Source organism: Nycticebus coucang, chromosome 11 (assembly GCF_027406575.1).
Source record: "Nycticebus coucang isolate mNycCou1 chromosome 11, mNycCou1.pri, whole genome shotgun sequence".
In the NCBI taxonomy this organism is placed as follows: domain Eukaryota; kingdom Metazoa; phylum Chordata; class Mammalia; order Primates; family Lorisidae; genus Nycticebus; species Nycticebus coucang.
The window spans coordinates 39,479,898-39,502,288 of record NC_069790.1 but is presented as its reverse complement, the minus strand read 5'-3'; positions in this window follow the sequence as shown (position 1 = coordinate 39,502,288).

Genomic DNA, 22,391 nt, shown 5'->3' with positions numbered 1-22,391 from the left:
ACAGCCATGCTCATCCAGAACTACAGCAAACTTGCTTTCCCCTACTGACACCCAGGGGTCCATTTGAAGGTGAAAGTATTTTCCTACATAAACCACTATACAAATTTGGAAGAGGTGACTGACTGTTCCGCCAGATGTGTAGACATCAATTAAGAAATATATAAAGTTTGAAAAAGTCAAAAATTCAAAAATAGACATTTATGAATTTATGAATCACCTGAAAATAATAATTTTTATTTCAGAATACTACAGCATTGTACCCACTTTGATGACATAATTTGTAATAAAGTACATTTTAATGCAAATTTTTAAGTGTGCCCTTCACCCAGAATGTGTGCATTGTACCATTTAACCATGAATTTACCTAATGCCTTTTCTTCCTTCTCACTTACTTGAATTCCATTGAGGTTTACTTCCATATGTGCGCAAAGATGTTGATCAACTAGTTCCAACTTAGTATTGAGGACAAATGGTGTTTGTTTGTCTTTTCTTGTGATACTTAGAAGAATGATCTCCAGTTCAATCTAGGTTGTTTAAAAGGATACTCGATCACCATTTCTTTTATGGCTGAGTAGTACTCTGTGGAATACATATATCACATTTTATTAATCCACTCATATATTGATGGATACTTAGATTGTTTCTGCACTTTTGCAATTATGAATTATGCTGCTATAAACATTCAAATGCAAGTGTCTTTTTTATAAAATTTCTTTTTTTTCCTTTGGGTAAATATCTAATAGTGAGATTTCTGAATCAAATGGTAGGTCTTGTTTTAGTTCTTTAAGGTATCTCCATACTACTCTTTATAGAGTTTGTACTAGTTTGCAGTCCCACCAACAGTGTATAACTGCTCCTTTCTCTCTGCCTCCATGCCAGCACTTCCTATTTGGGGACATTTTAATACTAATTTCACTGGAGTTCGGTGGTATCTCATTGCAATTTTGATTTGCATTTCCCTGGTGATTAGAGATATTGAGCATTTTTAAATGTGTTTGTTGGCCATGAGCCTATCTTTATTTGAAAAGTTTCTGTTCATGCCTTTTGACCACTTTTTAAAAGGGTTGTTTGATTTTTTCTTGCTAATTTGCTTGAATACTTAAGATTCTACAATTGTATAACATGAAAATATTTTTTTTTCTATTCTGTAGGTTGTCTATTTGCTCTATTCATTGAGTCCTAAGCAGTGCAGAAGCATTCTGATTTTATCAGACCCCATTTGTTTATTTCTGTTGTTGCTGGGATTGTTTGGAGGGTCTTCTTTTTCAATTCTTTCCCTCAGCTGATATGTCCAACTTGTTCCACAAAGCCAGTATCACCTTGATACCAAAGCTAGGAAAGGATACAACTAAACAGAAAACTACAGGCCAATATGTCTTACAAATATAGATGCAAAAATTCTCAATAAAATTTTAGCAAACTGAATTCAACTGTGCACCAAAAAAATAATTTGTCATGACCAAATGTGCTTCATTTCATAGATGCAAGGATGGTTCAATATATGCAAATGTATAAATATAATTCACCACATGAATAGATGCAAAAGCAAAGATCATATGATCGTTTCAATAGAGATAGAAAGGCATTTGCCAAAATTCAGCACCCTTTTGTGATATGAACACTTAATAAAATAGGTATAGATGGGCTATAACTCAAAATTATAAAGACCATATGTGATAAATCCATAACCAACATCATATTGAATAGGGAAAAATTGAATGCATTCCCATTTAGAACTGGAACCAGACAAGGTTGCTCACTTTAACCACTTCTATTCAACATAGTGCTGGAAGTCCTAGCTAGATAGAGCATGATAAGAAAATCAAGGGTATCCAAATGGAGAAAGAAGAGTTCAAATTATGTCTCATTGCTGATAATATGATTTTATATCTAGGAAACCTCAAAGATTCAACCAAGAGACTTCTGGAATTGATAAATAAATTTAGCAAAGTCTAGTATTACAGCTTTCATATATGCTAAGAACACTCAAGCTGAGAATCAAATAAGAGTACCATTCACAGTAGCAACAAAGAAAATAAAATACCTAAGAATATATATAACTAAGAAGGTTAAAGACTTCTCCCTATAGAGTAGAATAGTGAAAAACTGAGGAAAGAAATTGCAGAGGATGTAAACAGATGGAAAAAATATATCATGCTCATGGATTGGCAGAATCAACATATTCGAAATACCTATATTACTAAAGGTTCTTTAAAGATTTAATACAATCCACATTAAAATACCAATGCCATTATTCACAAATCTAAAAAAAAGAAAAAAAGTAGTTCTATCCTTTATATGGAATGAAAAAAGCCCCTAAATAGCTAATACTAGTTATGTAGTGAGAACAAATCAGGAGGCTTCACTTTACCAGACTTCAAACTATACTTCAAGGCTGTAATAACCAAAATAGCATGATACTGGCACAAAAACACATACATAGACCTGTGGATCATAAAAGCACACCCAAAGAAAAAAACAGCCTATATTCCCATTAGCTCTTTGACAAAAATGGGAATAATAATTTTTTTTTGAATTTTTACTATGGCATTTAATAATTTATCAAAAACTCATTTGTATTTTATTACAGTAAATATTCACAATGAATTTAGAAGATTCCCATGCTCACATAGTTTAAGATACATTTGCTAAGGCAGGGTACACATTTAACTCCTAAGAAGAATATAGGCTTTTAAAATAGCTGAGCTATGTTTTGGAGCTGCCTTAGGGAATAATAATTTTAATGAGACTTAGTGAGACACAAGAGAATACAGATAGAAAGTTCAATTAAATCAGAAAAACCATTTATGATCTGAATGAAAATTTTAGTAAGGAGATATTATGAGAAAAACCAAACCTTAGTGCTTAGGAATCTAACGAATGAAATATAAAATACAATAGAAATCTTAGCCAAATCTATTATGCAGAAGGAAAATATATGTGAATTTGAGGATAGGTCTTTTGAAATAGTTCAGTTGTGGGGAGGGGAATTGAAAGGAGTGAAGAAAGCCTATAGAATTTTTGGGACACCATTAAGAGAATCCATTTTTTATATCCTGGGAGCTAGAGAAGGAGAAAAGATGGAGAAAGTCACATAAAACATTTTTACTGAAATTATCATTAAAAAGGTCCCAAACCTTAGGAGAGATATGAATGTTCATGTCCATAGATTCCAAAATTGGTTCAACTTATACACATTATAATCAAAATGTCTAAAATAAAAGACAAAGAGAAAAATTTTAAAGTTTTAAGGTAAAGGTATCAAGTGACATGAAAGAGGATCCCCATTAGACCATCTGTATATTTCTCAGCAGAAACATTGAAAGCCAGAAAGAAAAACACTGTCAACAATGAATACATTACCCAGAAATTCTGCCCTTCATAAATGAAATGATAAAGTCTCTTTCAGACAAGCAAAAGCTTGGAGAACTAATCAACCCTACATGTACCTTATGAGAAATTCTTAAAAGAAGTTCTTCAAAGATGGCAGGATGATATTTAGTATCATGAAACTACATGAAAGTATAAACACAATGGTAGAAATAAGTACACCACCAAACTTAGAATATTCCACTATTACTATGACGGTTAAAAGTCAAAATTATCAAAATATAGTTATAAGAAGCTTTAAGATACATGCAATATAACAAAATATGTAAATTGTTACCGAAAATATATAAATTGTTGTAGGGAGGGTAAAAGTCTAGAGTATTTGTATGTGTTCATAATTTAGTTGTTACACATGTATCAGTTTAAAATAGCGTAGGCCTCATGATAACCACAAAACAAAAAGCTATGGCAAATAAACAAATAAGAAAGAGAAAGGAATCAGAGCTAAACACTAAAGATAACCACCAAACCACACTGATAGACAAGAGAGGAAGAAAGGAACAAAAGAGCCACAAAACAACAAGAAAACATTTATTAAATGGCAGAGTAAATCTGTATCTAACAACAATAAAGTTAAATGGAAATGAATTAAACTCTCTGATCTTTTTGTCCAAAAAAAAAAAAAATTCAATAGTATGCTGCCACAAAAGATTCATATTACCTTTAAGAATACACATGGGCTGAAATTTAATGGCAGGAAAAAAAACAACAAAAAACATGTTCTGTGTAAATAGTAATAAAAAGAGCAATTGGCAAGAGGAGGGAGAGCAATTGGTGGCATAGGTGAGATGCACAATGTGAGGGTGTTCAGCATGCTCCTTGGATGAAAGGCTCAACTACACCTTGAAATTTACCTTAGAATTGAAAAGAGTGTAACCTAAACATCTGTATCCTCATATTAATTTGAAATAAAAAGGAAATGAAGCCCATGTCAAAAACTGATTAAAACACACCCACACACACACACACACACACACAGAAGATCATTATTTAAAAATAAAGGGTCAATTTATCAAGAAGATGTACCAATTGTAAATGGAGGTGGATCCAAAACTGAAACACCTAAATATAAATGCAAATATTAGTGGCCATGAAGGGAGAAATCAGTAGCAATACAATAACAGCAGACATCAAACTCCCATATTCAACAATTAATAAATAAACCAGACAGAAAATAATCAGAAAGACTTGATTTGAACTGCAATTTAGACCAAATGGACCTAACGGACATATATAGAACATTCCATTTAATAGCAACAGAATAGTCATCATTCCCTAGTGCATATGGAACATTCTCTATGATAGACCATATGTTGGGCCACAAAATTAGTCTTAACAAATTCCATAGACTTAAATCATATTCAGTATAATTTCTGACCACAATAGTATGAAACTAGAAATTAATAACTCTTGAAAATTTTGCAAATATGTGGAAATTACTCAATATACTTTTGAACACCCAATGTGCCAAAGACAATATCCATATGGAAACTAAAGAATATCTTGATACAAATAACACTGGATACACAATACACCAAAAACTATGGGGTGCAAAAAAATGTATTTCTAAGAGGGAGGTTTATAACAATATATTATTAAATTATAAAAAGAAGAAATATCTCAAATAAATATCCTAACCTTATGCCTCAAGGAGATAGAAAAAGAATAAGACAAAATCAGCAGTCACAAGGAAATAGCAATCAGAATAAAAGTAAATAAAATAATCAAATAGAGAACAAAAAAAAAAAAGAGAGAGAAAAAATAAAGAAAATCTAGAGTTTGTTCTCTGCAATAACAAACAAAATTGATAAGCTTCTAGCTAGCCTAAGGGAAAAGAGAAAGAGAAAAAAATTGAGAGAGTAAGAAGACATAAATAAATAAAATCAGAAAAGAAAGTAGAAACATTAGAAGAGACATTTTAGAAATTAAAAGAATTATATAGAAATATTGTGAAAAATTTTACAAATTGGGTAATCTAAAATATATGAATAAATTTCTAGAAAAATATAATTTATCAAGATTAAATCAAGACAAAATGGAAGGCTTGAACAGACCAATCTCTTTAAGCGAAGAGATGGAAGCAGTAATTAAAAATCTAATAAAGGAAAGCTCAGGACCAGATGACTTTACAGATTAATTCTGCCAATATTTCAAGAATTATTACCAATACTTCATAAACTCTTCCCCTAAAAATAGATTCAAGGAAATACTTTCAAACACATTTTATAAAGCTAGCATTACATTGATGTCAAAATAGACAAAGGAACTACAAGAAAACAAAACTATAGACCAATTATCTCTGATGCATTCATGCAAAAATCCTCAACAAAATATTAAGGAACTGAATTCAAGAGCACATCAAAAATGTTATACATCATGACACCAAGTGGGATTTATTCCTGGCATGGAAGGTTGGATTCATATACCTAAATAAATTAATGTGATACCTTTCATTAATAAAATGGAAGACAGTAACCACATGAGTATCTCCATTTATGAAGAAAAAGCATTTGAAAAAGTTCAACATTGTTTCTTGATAAAAACTCTTTAACAGCTTAAGTATAGAAGGGAATTTCCTCACCATAATAAAATCCATTTATAAAATAACTCACAAGTAACATCATAATCAATGGGTAACAATGGAAGCTTTTCCAATTAGCTTTTCACTAAGCTTTGGATACAAGGCAGGGCTTCCAACCCACACCACTTCCATTTAACATAGTACTGAAAGAACTAGCAAGAACAGTCAGACAAGGAAACAAAATAAAAGATATTCAAATTGAAAAGAAAGAAAAACCAAAAAGTAATCTTGTAGAAACCTTGCAGACCAGAAAGAAAAACACTGTCAACAATGAATACATTATCCAGAAATGTTGCCCTTCATAAATGAAAGAAAAAAAAAGATAAAGTCTTTTTCAGACAGGCAAAAGCTTGGGGAATTAATCAACCCTACATTAACCTTACAAGAAAATTTTTTAAAAAGTTCTTCAAACAAAGATGAAAGGATGATAATTAGTATCATGAAACTATATGAAAGTATAAAACATAATGGTAGAATTAAGTACACAGCCAATTTCAGAATACTCCATTATTATTATGAAGATTAAAAGTCAAAATGGTCTATATCCCATGGGTTTTGGTTTATTGTGTTTTCATTTTTATTCCCTTTCAGATAATGTGATCTTATGTTTAGAAAACCCCAAAGATTTCTCAAAAAAGGTATGAGAACCTATAAATGAATTCCATGAAGTTATAGGATCCAAAATCAACATACAAAAATAAATAGCACTTCTATACACAAATAGCAATCTAGCTGAAAAATAAATCAAGAAAACAATCCATTTACCATAACACCAATAATACTAAAATACTTAGAAATAAATTCAATCAAGGAGGTAAAAAATTTTTACACTGAAAACTATAATACATTGATTTAAAAAATTGAGGATGACACAAATAATGGAAGAATATTCCATGTTTATAGATTGGAAGAATGAATATTGTTAAAATTTTCACATTACCCAAAGCAATGTACATATTTCGTGAAATCCTTATTAAAATTTCAAAATGTTCTTTGCAGAAGTAGAAAAAAATCCTAAATTGTGAATGGAATCACACACACACACACAAATAAACATTTGAAGCAATACTTAGAAAGATAAACAAATTTGAAGTAATCATAATTCTTGATTTAAAAATGTATGACAAAGCGATAGTAATCAAAACACTCTGGTACAGTCATAAAAATAGAAACACAGCCCAATGGAACAGAATATAGAATTCAGAAGTAGCTCCAAACATAGCCAGGTAATTTTTTACAAGAGCTCCAAGAGGATCCAATGGGGAGAGAATAGTATGTTCAACAAATGATGTTTTTAAAAAAAAAGGGATTTCTACATTCTAAAGAATGAAATTGGTTCCCTAGCATACACAATATGCAAAAATCAACTAAAAAATGAATTAGAAACCTAAATATAAGACCTGAAACTATGAAACTAGTAGGAGAGAACATAGGGAAAAATCTCCTTGATATTATCCTTGGCAATATTTTTTTTCACTATCACACCAAAAACTTTTACTATGAAATCAAAAATAAACAAATGGACAACATCAAATTAAAAAGCTTGCATAGCAAATGTAATAATCAACACCATGAAAAGCCAACCTACAAACTGAGGAAAATATTTTTATACCAAATATCTGGAAAGATGTTAATATCTAAAATCTATAAAGAAATCTTACAACTCACTTGCAGAAGAACAAAGAACTGAAATGGGCAAAGTACATGAACAGACATTTCTCTGCAAAAGAAAAGAAAATGGCCAACAGATATATGAAAGGTGCTGGGAAAATGGGGACTGAAGAACCCATTCTTGGCAAAAAAAGTACCCCCAGAAAAAGAGGCAAACTAAAAAGTAAGCTGAGTGAGTTGGCACAAAGAAAATTCAGCTAATTTACATTTAAACTAACCATTGCTAGCAAGTTTCTTGCCTTTTCCGAAATTCCAGCCTGTTGGGGACACAGCTTACAAACACCCTGCTGGGTCTGTGAGCACTCTGAGGAGAATAATGGTCATAGAAAAGGCTATGACAATCTCCTAGAAAAGATATATCTTCTAGGGCGTTTCCTGCTCATTAAACAGGCAAAAGCAGAAACCCATTGTGGAGATTTGCACTTGCCTGGGGCAGAGACCCAAGGAGGTATCTCAAGATCTGAGATATGGGCAGAAGAGCTTATATCCCTTATAGCAGAGGAAAATCCTCTGTGGTGGTGACGGGAGGAAAATGCCTCCCTCCCACCAATCCCTCAGAGGAGATTAATGCTGGTGGCCTTTTACTCCACAGAGAACTAGTGGAGCTTAATGCCTCTCTAGAAATCTGCATTTGTGACCTCAAGCAGGAGGCTCTCCCAATACAAGACTCAGATTTCAGATTATTGAAGGTCACCCTTAAGATTAATAATAGTAACAATAGAAGCTGATATGATCAATCTGAGAAACTGCTGATGTCTTTGTTCTCTCCTTCATCTTACCCTCTGGGCAAATAGACTTCAATAAAATCAGAGTGGAGTAAACACTCTGGGCCATTGCCAGAATCCCAAGACAGGCAATAGACCCCTGACCTCCCACTTTTAATTCTACTCTATGTCTCTTGTCTTTCTTTGCCGTTGCTTCTAACTCTATATTTCTTCAGTGGATTGCCATCAGTTTCCACAGGTCTCAGTGAACACTGCTCTTGGGGGAATTTTTCTTTTGTAAATTTTTGGACAAGGATGAGGTCCCCTTGTCCAAAAAGTTCATTCAGCCTGCTGAAGACCTTAAGGTTTTTAGTTCTCACAATTTTTATAGCACAGTTTATTGATGAGATTATTTGTTCTTCCTTGTTTATTATTGGCACTCTCATCCTAGGTAATCAAGTGTGTATATGTACTTTTATTTCTGGTACTATACTGTTTTGATTAATTTTGCTATATGTTTTGAGATAACATAACATAAGCTATATTCTTGCTTAAATTTGCTCTTTCAGGGTCTTTTGGGGTTGCAAATGGGTTTTAGGATTATTTTTTCTAGTTCTATAAAAATGTCGTTATAATTTTGATAGAAAATGTATTAAATCTGTAGATTGCTTTGGGAAGTATGGAGATTTTAACACTACTATTTTTCCAACCCTTGAGTATGAAAACTCCTTCCATTTACTTATTATTTTACCTAATAGTTGTCTAATAGTGTTGTTTAGTTTCTGTGTATTTTTTGAATATTCTATTCAAATATTACTATCATTGCTTTCTAGTTTTCTTCTATTGTTGTTAGAAAAGATACATGGAATTATTTCAATCTTCCTAAATGTTAAGATTTGTTCTTTGACCTAGGCATATGATTTATCCTGGAAAATGCTATAAGATTTGTGTGTGTGGGATGGACACACACACACACACACACACACACATATATATTCAGTGTATATACAGTGCACTTTGCTCCTGGGTGTATATACATTTATAATCATTATCTCTTCCCATTGAGCTGACACTGACACTTTATCATTATATAATGACCTTTGCCTCTTATGATGGATTTTTACTTAAAGGCTAATTTTATGATGTAAGTATATCTACCCTTGTTCTCTTTGAGTGATCATTTGCACGAAAATTTTTCATTATCTCTTCACCAAGCAGAGATTGAAAGTATAGGAGTAACGTCCCCAAGATGGAAAGATAGGTGTTTCCAGTCCTATGTCCCTCAGAAACAAAATTTGGCAACAATCTACAGATATGACAGATAAGAGTACTTTTGTGGGAGGTTGAGAATCCAGGTAGGAAGTTGTGATACTCCAGTGGAGCCCAGGACTTGGAGAAAGAGGCCCACTGTCAGTTGTGGACCTGACAGCTCCTCCTGCTCCATGGTGGTTCTGAAGGAGTCTATCTGACTGGAGTCATACAACCCAACCAAGCCTGTGGTGACAGGCACATTTTCCCAGAATCCAAATGCAAGCAAAAGCAGCCAACAACCCAGCTTTAAACTCATACAACCTTAGTCCAAGAGGTAGTCCCATCTTGACCAGGACCTGGCAGAAGCCCTATTCCTGTATGGTCCAATAGCAGACCTGCAGACTGTAGCCCTAACTGAGGACACAGAAGCAGCCTAAAGACCCATCTCTTGCTTTCCCCAATGATAGCCCTAGAGATAGGCAAGTAAATGAACATTGAATATAGAAAATGTCTTCTCATTACTTTGCTGTTCAGACTAAATTCAGTGAAAAGAAAGCATATACTGTGTGATTTCAAAAGTGCATAAATATAGTTCCAACCACAGAAGCCTATCTTTGAAATAGATTTTTAAAATTTTCTGATATTAAGACATAATACATGACTTCTCATAGGTCAAATATGTTAAGCCAAATTCTGTGTCAAAAATTTTCTTAAAGTGAAAAATGTGAACAAAATGTGAACAAAGATACATGAACAAAAAAAGTCTTTTTCTGTTGCTGCTTTCTTTTTTTTTTATTGTTAAATCATAGCTGTGTACATTAGTGCAATCGCCTGTACCCATTCTAAGATGCACCATAGATGTGGCCCCACCCATTGCCCTCCCTCCACCAAAACCTCCCCTCTCCCTTCCCCTTCCTTGGCCCTTTCCCTGTAGTCTTGTGCTATTGTTGGGTTATAGTCTTCATGTGAAAGCTATAATTTAGCTTCATAGTAGGGCTGAGTACATTGGATACTTTTTCTTCCATTCCTGAGATACTTTGCTAAGAAGAATATGTTCCAGCTCCATCCATGTAAACACGAAAGAGGTAAAGTCTCCATGTTGCTGCTTTCTTAAGAGGCCACCATTGGTATGAATTTGAGATCTGATCTCATCACGACTAGGAGTTCTAGCTGTTGACTTTTTTTCTAAGACCTGCTATCTGTTCTAACTTAATTGGTGTACCAAAGATAACTTGACATCTATTGTCTATTGTGTATGAAAAAATGGGTATTTTTCTTCCTGAATAATATGATGGCCCTTACCATTTTGTGAGAATGGGGAAAGTTACTAACTGAGGATGACAGGAGGTAAGATCATGGCTCATTGGCTAGATATGCAGGCTTTGCTGTTGTGACAAGAGGAAAACTTAGTACCAGATTATTTATTTTCTGATTCCACTAATGACCTTTGGATTTTATTTCAAACTAAGATGAGCGTGATGACAAACCATATCGTTCATGTGTAAACAAAACTGTGTTTTGATAAAGCAAGTCAGGGATAGAGTTGAATTTGGTGATGACTCATTATATGAGCTCTGCTTGTTCTCGAATTTTAAGGTTTCTGGAAAAACAGAAAATTTCTAAAATTTCTAAAAAATATAGAACTATAGTTAATGATTAAGTGACCTGATTTTCTCCAATTATCACTTTTCTGGGTTTTCTTTTGAAAAAAAAAAAATGGCTTGAAGGAAATCTAACCAGTTTCTAACATCTTAAATAGTGAACAAACCCACCAGCAATTCTTTTCATTAAATTTTAAATTCAATCATTGATTCCAGTTTGGGAACATTATTGCTTACCTTTTTTCAAATCTTTTTTTGTTGTTGTTATAATCATCTCCTAATATGCCTTTTTTCCTTAAAAGAATAAAAATCACACAGACCTAGACCTTGCTAGGTCCTTCATCAAGTTGAGGAGTGGGGGTGGAGAATAAATTAAATCTTTGAGTGCAAATACATTTTTGGAGGCATGGGAGCTATAAAAGTTAAGGCTACAAAGCTCAGTTCATACTTTCCTTTCTCATAAATCCTTCTTTAGAACAGAAGAGATTTACTCAGAAACAGCAAGTAGTGCTAAGATTAGTCACACAGTAGTTGAACAGTGGATCTTATTCTTTCAAAGCCTGTTCTTTCCCAGAAGGGACTGCAATGAATGAACATGGTTTTGAAATTTCAAGTGAGTTGAAACATACAAGAAGAGATTAAATCAAAATACAGTTGTGGCTTTAACACTTTGTATTAAGCAAGGTTTCTGAGCAATTTTGGATTAGAAAAGTCTCAAGGACATCTCAATAACAGTTTCAGCTAAATGGATTTAAATCTTGCCAGAAGTACCCACAGGCAGTACGAAATAGGCCAAGACTTTCAGAAAGCTGCTTCAAAATCTCTAAAGACATCGAAAAATGATAATTTAAGTGAATAGACTTTTGTTTTGTTTTTCTTCCCTTCCCTTCCTTTTCCTCTCCTTTCCTTCCCTCTTTTTCCATTTCCTTCCCTCTCCTTCTCTCTCCATCCCCCTCCTTCAGCATCTCCTTCACCTCCTCTTACTATTAACAGTAAGGAAGTTACAGCCCAAAGAAGATTAATTACTGCTGTAAGCAAGCCATGAGCAATTATTGAACTAAGATCACAAGTCTGGAGTCTTGAGGAATTTGGAACAGGGTAACCTTAATAGTTCTGGGGCAGGACAGGGATAGATGGTTAGTTTGGAGCACAGACATTTCACCTGTCTTCAGTCTCAAACACATCAGTGTCATGGCAACCATGTCCTGAGCCGCTAGCTTACACACTTAGTTTACTGAAACACACACTTCATTTAAGACAAAAAGTGGGAATAAAGATAAATTAATATAAAGGTGAAAGTCTGGGATGTCTGGATTCCTGAAATGAGCAAGAACTGATTAAATACTTCATTATTTCTATTACACATTTTTTAAGACTTATTTCATTGTTACTTTTGTAATAATTTAGGTTACTGATTCTCTTAATTTTGTATAACTTTAATATGTTCATTGAAATTTTCATTTCAATTATATTTTATAACGTATAAAAATTTTATGAGCTCTTTTTTAAATCTACTTTGTCATTTTTTATAGTTTCTTAGTACCTTAGAGTTTATTCAGACTTATATTTTATTTCTTCAAACAAATAAATGAATATATATACAGTCTGTTTCTAGATTCTAAGATGTTTCTGATTTCTCAGTTTGGTATAGTCACTTTTCCTTACAAAGCCTTTAGGGTGACAGACCTAAGTTTTAATTCACACTCACATTGAAGGTGTTATAATTAGAGGCCCCAGAAGTGTGTGAGAGATGGTATTTCATTAGATCTCCTTACCTTAATTGAATCCTTAGCAATAGTAAAATCCTGAACTCTAGTTTTTATGTTTCAGAGAATGTCTCAATTCAAAATATGATTTCAGTACTATATTTTGTCATTAGTCTTCTTGTCACTGTGCTTGACTATGTACGTCAAAAGTTCCTACAAGCTCAATGATGCATTTAAAAATGTTAAAGAAAATTTAATTCAATATTTTAAATTATTTTCAAAGGTACTGTCAAATAATTTACCTACAGTACCAAATAGCCATCAGAGAATTCCAACACTGTGACAGAAAACAGAAAATACAAATGTATCTTCATGTCTGTTTCCCATGTCTTCTTATGAATTTTGACTTTTTCATTATATAATTTATTATGCACTCATATTGAGTCAGCATTTATTTCTGAGTCAATTTGGAGCTTTTCCAACCTGCCAGTGAGGCTAGTGAGGCTATAGATTTGTTATTCATCAACTAAATATCCTCTTTATTTATAAGTGGATGATAGGATGGTGCCTTTACAGAATCTTGGGGTGCTATTTCTTCCACCATTCTCAGAGCCAAGTCACTTCACGAACTGAGAGAGACCAACATCCTGACACTTGAGGAGGCCTAACAACCAGAGGGGAAAAGAAGGGACATAAACTCAAAAAAGTCTTAAATAAAATAATGCTTCTTTAAGAGAAAGAAAACAACTTGAACATCACCAACATCAATAAAAAACCTAACAAGTTTCACATGCCCCTACTCCCAGCTACTCAGGAGGCCGAGGTGGGAGGCTTGGGTTCAGGAGCTCAAGGTGCAATGAACTACAGTTGCACCCCTGCCCTACAGGGTGGATGAAAGAGTTAGAACTTGTGTCTAAGAAAAAAAAAAAAAAGAATAAGTGAAGAAAACTTAAGGAAATCCAGTGACAGCATATTAAAATATCAAATCTAAAAAAGCCACGACAGTTGAATAAATTATCAGTATATAAATTTAAGGAAACAACAAATAATGTCAGTAATTTGATGCAGTTTTAAGTAGAAAAATCCTTAAACTTCAAGGCTAAATGAAAATAGAGGTCATAGAGAAAATCCTAAGGCTTTGTGGTGTTAAGGATTCTAAAACCTAAGTGGAAATTACACAAAATAACAAGATATAAATTATACAGAAACACAAATTTTTCTGAGTCAGCATAATGTAAGTTTTCACAGTGTTTTATCAGAACATATTTTTAAAAGAGAACATTATCATATATTTTTATAAAAATTGTGGAAAAAAGTCTTCCATATAAAAACATACCAGTTACTTATAAAGCAAAAAAAGAACAATACAGACATCAGTATTCTCACTTGAAAAACCTACAACTAGAAAATTGTGGAATAGCAGTTAAAACTAAGAAAATAGAATAACAAAGTGAGATTCTAATACCTATGCAAATTACCATCTTTCTTTCAAGAAGAAAGAAAAGCCGGGTGTGGTGGTTCATGCCTGTAATCCCAGGACTGTGGGAGACTGAGAAGGGAGAATTGCTTGAGCTCAGGAGTTTGAGACTTGCCTGAGAGAGAGAGTGAGATCCTGACTCATAAAGAAAATGAAAAACCCAGCTAGGTGCCGTGGCAAGCGCCTGTAATCCCAGAGGCTTCCGAAGGCTGAGGCATTGGGATGCCCACACCCCAAGTCTGAGATTACAGTGAGATGATGCTGTTGCCCTCTCCTCAGGGCATAGGGTGGGATTCTGTCTCAAAAAAAAAAAAAATAGAAGAAGAAAGAAAAATATTTGTAAACATGTAAGAATCTAGATAATGCATTCTCAGATACACAGTTTGAGAAAAGAAAAGCCAAACAACAAATGGATTTGATCAGAAACCTCATGATATGAAAAGACTAAAAGAGATGGAATCTGTGGTAAATTATGAATTATTGTATAATTTAAGCAGTTACGCATAAGCCCATAATGATTAGTGTCTGAAGAAATACACATATACATACATATGTGCACGCAAGCTAAGTAAAATTTGGCCTAAATAAAATTCTAGTACATATTACAATTGAACTTATATGTATTAAGGTCATTAAATATAAAATATCTGATTTAGAATTGAAATTTTAGTTCATTGTAGCTCAAACAAGAAGCAGTACAATTAATCAAAGTATGTGCTTAAATCATCAACACAATTTTGCCATCGTAACAGTAGCTTGGTCTGGGTGTAGTGGCTCATGCCTATAATCCTAGGAGGGAGGTCTCCACTCTGGAAAGCTGAGGCAAGTGGATTGCTTGAGCTCAGGACTTTAAAAGCAGTCTGAGAAAGAGCAAGACTGACCCTGTCTCTACTAAAAATAGAAAAAACTAGCCACGTGTGGTGGTGCATGCCTATAGTCCCAGCTAGTCTAGAGGCTGAGGCAGGAAATTTGCTTGAGTTCAAGAGTTTGAGGTTACTGTGAGCTATGATGGTGCCACAGCATTCTACCCAGGTGACAGAATGAGACTCCATCTTAAAACAAACAAACAAAGGAACAAACAAGCAAACAAATCAGTAGCTTGTGGGCCAGCAACAGAGAAGCCTAGAGAGCAAATGGTAATGAAATTGTGAAAGACATTTTCCACAGCTTGTTGAGAATTGAATATTTTTCCCTTGCAAGAGGTGGTCTAAAGTCTGGAAGAAATGGTAGTAATTGGTGTGAAGTCTGGGGAATACAGTGGCTGACAGGACAGTTTCCAAGTCAAGATTATGTAGCTTGAGCAGCATTGTTTGTGCAGCATGTGGTAGAGCATTATCTTACAAGAGGATTGACCTGTCTCTATCAACCATTCTCTGCTACTTAATCACAAGCATCCTCATCATTTTATCCAAGTGATTGCAGTAGACACTTGCTATAATCTATTGACTAGACTTCATGAAGCTGTAATACCAGTGCTAGACCACCCAATAGACACCATTGGCCTTTTTGGATGAATATTTAGTTTTGGATGGTGTCTCAACACATCATCTTTATCCAAGCATTTTGCCCAATACTCATGCTTGTCAAAAAGAACCCATTTTTCATCACATGTAAAAATACAGTGTTGAAATGGTTGACCTTTATGTTGTGACAACAAAGAAAGGCAAACTTCAACATGATTCTCTTCTGATGCTCATTTAATTCATGCAGAACTTATCCAGTTTCTTTACCTTGCCAATTAGTTTCAAATGATCCAATATTGTCAAAATAGTAACACCAAACTTTGCTGCTAATTCATGTGTTGGTTGAGATGAACTTGCACTATAGCTATCAGCTCATTGTTATCCACCTTGGACTCAGGTTGCTCATGTGACTCATTTCAAGATTAAAATCTATGTGTTCGTAAACCACATCCTTCCCAAAAATTTTGTTGATATTTTGAGCTATCTGTGCTACATTGGCTCTAAGGTGAAAGTGATACTCAAAAATAACACAAATTTTTGACATAGTCATGGTTTCACAAAAAAATTGCTCTTAGAAAAATTTGAGGCTCAGTGCCTGTAGCACAGTGATTATAGCACTGGTGGCATGCACCAGGGCTGGTGGGTTTGAACCCAGCCTGGGCCTGCTAAACAACAATGACAACTGCAACAACAAAAAAATAGCCAAGTAACATGGTGGGGATCTGTAGTCCCAGCAACTGGGGAGTATGAGGCAAGAGAATCAAATAATTCCAAGAGTTTGAGGTCGCTATAAGCTGTGATGTCAGATCACTCTACCGAGGGCAACTTAGTGAGACTCTGTCTCAAAAAAATAATAATATTAAAAAAATTTAAAGATAATCATAAGACAAAATGTACATTTAAAAGAATAAGGATGTACCTTTACAATAAGAATAAAACAAAAAGTGACAAAGTAAAATGTCAGAGAATATCAGCTGTCAAAATTTACTTAAGAAAATTATACATTTTATACTTAATAACCTAATATTGACCTATACTATGTTAACAATCCCAAGAAGTTAGTGAAGTAGAAGTAGGAAATGTAAAGAAAATCATTCCAAGGCTTTAATATGTGTATTTTGAAGATGGTACCTAAGGAAACCATTCTGAAGTGCTGGGTATATCTGTCTTTGTGTGGTGAAAATTTGATATTTAGATTTTACATAATAATAAAGAAGTGCATATAACCTTGTTGTGATCCAAAAAAGAAAAACTAAGAGTAATTGAAAAGAAATATTGAATTGAACTATTAAATTGGTAAGAGTGTAAGAAGAATGTATAGAAATTTGATCAAGCCAGCAAAATAAGAAGTTAAAAGAGAGAAATATATTAAATAAAACAAAAAATAAAATAGAAACAATTATATATTATTTATCTAAACAAAAAATTATTTGTAATAAAATAATTGAATAAAAACACAGTTTAGAGTGGGAGGATTTCAATTCATTTCTTTTAGATGCTGTGAATCTATTTGAATTCTTTCTGTCCTGAGATACATCTGAGTGGAGCTTATAAATTCTGGAAGTAAGGGCCTTCTACCAAAACTTCACATTAGACTGTAACGTGAGGCATATATAATCCTTTATTGTGTTAAGCCTTTAAGACTTGGGGAAGTGGGTTGTTACACTGTTTAGTCTATCCTAATACAATTTCCTACCAAAACCTGTTTGATACAGCTAAAACCTCCTTTGAAGAAATACCGATTGCCTTAAAAGCATACTTGATTTTAAAAGAACAAAAACAAAATAATTCTTTTTTTCATCTTAAAAGGTCAGAAAAAAGCTACAAAACAAGCCAAAAGCAAACTGGAAAGCCACGGATTGAATCTTAATCCTCTGCTTTATAGGCAACATGAATTAGAAAAAGTTTCAAACTTCTTTGACACCTTTATTCATAGCTATACAGTACGTCTAATAGTGAATATATAATAGAGTTTTGGAAGGGTTAAACATGTATAAATGTGCACCTGGTGTATAAATGGTGCACAAGAAGAGAATATTACTGGCCGGGCACAGTGGCTCTTGGCCTATAATCCTAGCACTCTGGTATGCTGAGGGGAGAGAATACCTTGAGCTCAGGAGTTTAAGACCAGCCTGAGCAAGAGCAAGACCTGTCTCCACTAAAAATAGAAAATTAGCTGGGCTTTGTGGTGGGTTCCTCTAGTCTCAGCTACTTGGAAGGCTGAGGCAAGAGGAATGCTTGAGCCCAGGAGTTTGAGTTTGCTGTGAGCTAGGCTGATGCCACGGCAGTCTAGCCTGGGCAACAGAGTGAGACTCTGTTTAAAAACAAAACTAAACTAAAAAGAATATTATTAATGAGAATAACTAATGATAATCAGTATTAACTATGATGTTCTACCTCATTATTACTTTTATTAAGAATATGCCCATTGCCATATTGGTTCAAAATTTATACAGTGTTTACATCATGGTCTCTATCTTTCATAGAATTCATATTTCAAAATGAAATATTTTATTTCAAAAACAGATGTGTATTTCAAAAACAGACACATCTGTTTTTGAAATGCATAAGTCATTAAACAATACAGAGACAAATATAAAAAAACTAAAAAAGGTTTAGTCAGTAGTAAAAATAAAACAATTTAACAAACATCTATTTCTGATATAGAGTGTATAGATACGGATTGATTTCTTTTTCCTCTGAACTCCAAATTTAGCCAAAAGATCAAAGGAGAGTGAATAAACACTGATTAATGAGTCTTGCTGGCAAACATACCCTGGGCCAGATGGCACTGTCAGAAGAAGGCATTTGTGGACACTTGTTGCTAGGCATTGCCAACAAGTTGATCCCTTGTGAGCAGCTCCTGTCATAGAGTCTTAAACTGGAATGGCAGAAATAGTTCATGAAAGCTGTTTTAGACCCTTAACATACTGGCCTATATGTTATAGCTTAGGACAAATCTGTTTTTAATCATATGCATCCTACTGTCTTTATTTAATAATTATTTTTATTTTCCACCAACTTAACGTATATTTATGTGTTGGATTTTCAGCTTTCCATGGACTCTTTTAAAAATACAGATGTATTCTCACCCTGAAATTGAAAGGATAAATATTGTTTACTTGTTGTTATTATGTCAACAAAGATTAGCTTTGCACATTTGCAATTATACTATGAATTTACTGACAATAGCTAAAACATTATATTATTTAAAGAAATGCATGCTTATAATCTGCTCTTGATTTTAATAGTGGATACCTGATTACCAGTCCCTAATTTTGCCCCACCTAGCAATGATTAGAAAATTAATAATTTCAAAAATAAGATTTTGGGTGAGCCAAATGCAAAAGTCCTGCAAATGACCTTACATACTTTTGTACTTTTGACACGATGGTTAATGTTCCTTCTTCCAATAACCCACCTTTCTATGCTCACCTGACAAGAACTGAGGCTCATGTTGACACCTTTAAGTCAATCTGCAAGCCAATTCATTCTTTTTATATTTTTACGTGTACAGATTTGAGGGACACAAGTGCAATTTTCTTACATGAAGAGATTGTGTAGTGATGAAGTTACTATGAAAATAAAGATATCCATCACCTAAATAACATACCCCATACTCATTATGTAATTTCTCATCATTCACTCCCTTTCCCACACCATCATCTGTCTGAGATTCCGTTGACTATCATTCCACACTTTATGTCCATGTGTATACATTATTTAAATCTCATTTATAAGTGAGAATACGTCCTATTTGTCTGCGTCTGACTTGTTTCACTTAAGTAAATGGCCTCCAGTTCCATTCATATTACTGCAAAATATATGATTTCATTCATTCTTATGGTTGACTAGCTTCCATTGTGTATGTATACCAAATATTCTTTATCCATCATCCACTGACAGACATTTAAGATGATTATGTATCTTTGTTATAGTGCGGTAATAAGCATATGAGTGCAGGTGTCTTTTTTGATTTAATGATTTATTTTCCTTTAGGTACATATCAAGTAGTATAATTCCTGGATCAAATGACAGTTCTATTATTAGTTTGAGAGATCGCCATACAGTTTTTCCTGAAAGTTGAATTAATTTACATTCCAGCAACAGTATATAAGAGTTCCCTTATCTTTACATGCTCACCAACATCTGTTAGTTTTTTTGTTTTTTTTTTGTGCATTTTCGTATTAGCCATTCTAACTGGGGTAAGATGATACGTCATTGTAATTTTAATTTGTATTTCTCTGATAATTAATAATGTTCAATATATTTTCACTTACATTTTTGGCACATATATCTTCTTTTGAAAAATATCTGTTCATGTTCTTTGCCTACCTTTTAAGGAAATATTTGGGAATTTGTTGCGGTCTTTGTGGTGGTGGCGGGCTGTTTGAGTTCCTTATATATCCTGCATACTAGATTCCTGTTGGATGCATAATTTGCAAATATTTTCTTCCTGTATTTGGGCTGCCTGTTCACTCTGCTGGAGACATCACATTAGCTGACCTCAAATTATACTATAATTAACTATATTAACCAAAACACTATGGCACTGTTATAAAAATAGATACATAAGTCAATTGAAAAAAATAAAGAACTTGGAAATAAAGTCACATATTTACATCCAACTGATCTTTGCCAAAGTTAACAAGAACATATAGTATGGAAAGGATAGTGTTTTAATAAATGCTGCTAGAAAAATTTGTTTGGCACATGTGGAAGAATGCAAATGGACCCATCTCTCATCACACAGAAAAAAATCAATTCAAGATGAATTAACTTAGATATAAGACCTGAAACTATAAAAATACTAGAAGAAACCCATGGGAAAACTCTTTTTGACATTAATCTAGGTAATTTATGGCTAAGATACCAAAAGTGAAGGCAACAAAGACAAAAAGTAAACAAATGGAACTTAAACTAAGAAACTTTTCCACAGCAAATTAAATACTTAAATAGTCATGACTATCACACTTTTGAAATGTGTGTGTTTTAATTCTACATCAACTAGTAATAAACTATAGGCACACCTTGGAGATTTTGTAAGTTCAGTTAAGATCACTGCAGTAAAGCAAGTTCACATAAATTTTTTGGTTTCTCAGTGCATATAAAATTTATGTTTATACTATACTGCAATCTTACTAAATGTGCAATAGCACTATATCTAAACAATAGTCACACCTTAATCCAAAAAAAAATTAGTATGGAGACACCTTCAAGATCTAAAAGTAGACCTACATTTAATCCAACAATTCCACTACTAAGTTTGCCCAAAGGAAAAAAAGACATTTTATCATAAATACACTTATACTCAAATGTCTATAGCAGCACAACCCACAATTGCAAGGATGTGAAATGTGAACCAAATGCTCCTCGGTACATAAGTGAATTACAAAGGCTGATATGTGTATACCATAGAATACTACTCAGTCATTTAAATGGTGATCTGGTATTTTTGGTAACAACCTGGATGGATCTGGAGACCATTCTTCTTAGTAATGTATCACAAGAATGGTGGGAAAAATCACATGTACTCACTACTAAATTTGAATTAGTGATCAACCTAAGTGCACATATGGAAGTGAAACTCAACAGGAATCAAGTAGGCATGATGGGGTAGGAGAGGTTGGCTTAATTCACAATTATTGATTATAAAGTATAATGCCCCACTGTCTGAGTGAAGGGTGCACTTATAACTTTGACCTGAAATGCACAAAACAAACTATGTAACCAAAACATGTGCACCCCTGTAATACATGTATTCTGAAATTAAAAAGTAAATTAAACAAATAAAATAAAATAAACTTTATTTATAAAAATGTTAATGATCATTTGAGTCATTGGCTAGTCATAATCGTTTTGCCCGTGGAGAGTCTTCTTGCCTCCATGTTGATGGCTGCTGACTGATCCTTGTTATGGTTACTGAAGATGAGAGTGGCTGTGACAATTTTCTAAAATAAGACAATGAAGTTTGCCACATTGATTGAGTCATAGAATCTTCCTTTGAAGTAAGATTTCTCCGTAGCATGCGGTTCTGTTGGATAGCATTTGACCCACATTGGAAGCATTTGAACTTCCTTCAAAATTAAAGTCAATCTTCTCCAACCTTACTGCTGCCTTATCAATTACATTTATGTAATATTCTAAATACTTTGTCGTCATTTGAACAATGTCCACAACATCTTCACCAAGAGGAGATTCCATCTCAAGGAATCATTTTCTTTGCCATCCCTAAGAAGCAACTTCTCATCCATTCAAGTTTTATCATAATTGCAAAAATTCAGTCACATTTTCAATTCCACTTTTAATTCTAGTTCTCTTACTATTTCCACTACATCTGTAGCAACTTCTTCTGCTGAACACTTGAACCCTGCAAAGTCACCCAGAACAACAGGAATTAATTCCTTTCAAACTTATGTTGATATTATTATTTTTACCCCCTTCCACAAATCATGAATGCTCTTAATAACATCTAGACTGGTAAATCCTTCCCAGAAGCTCTTCAACTTACTTCACTCAGGTCCATCTGAGGAATGAAAACCTATGG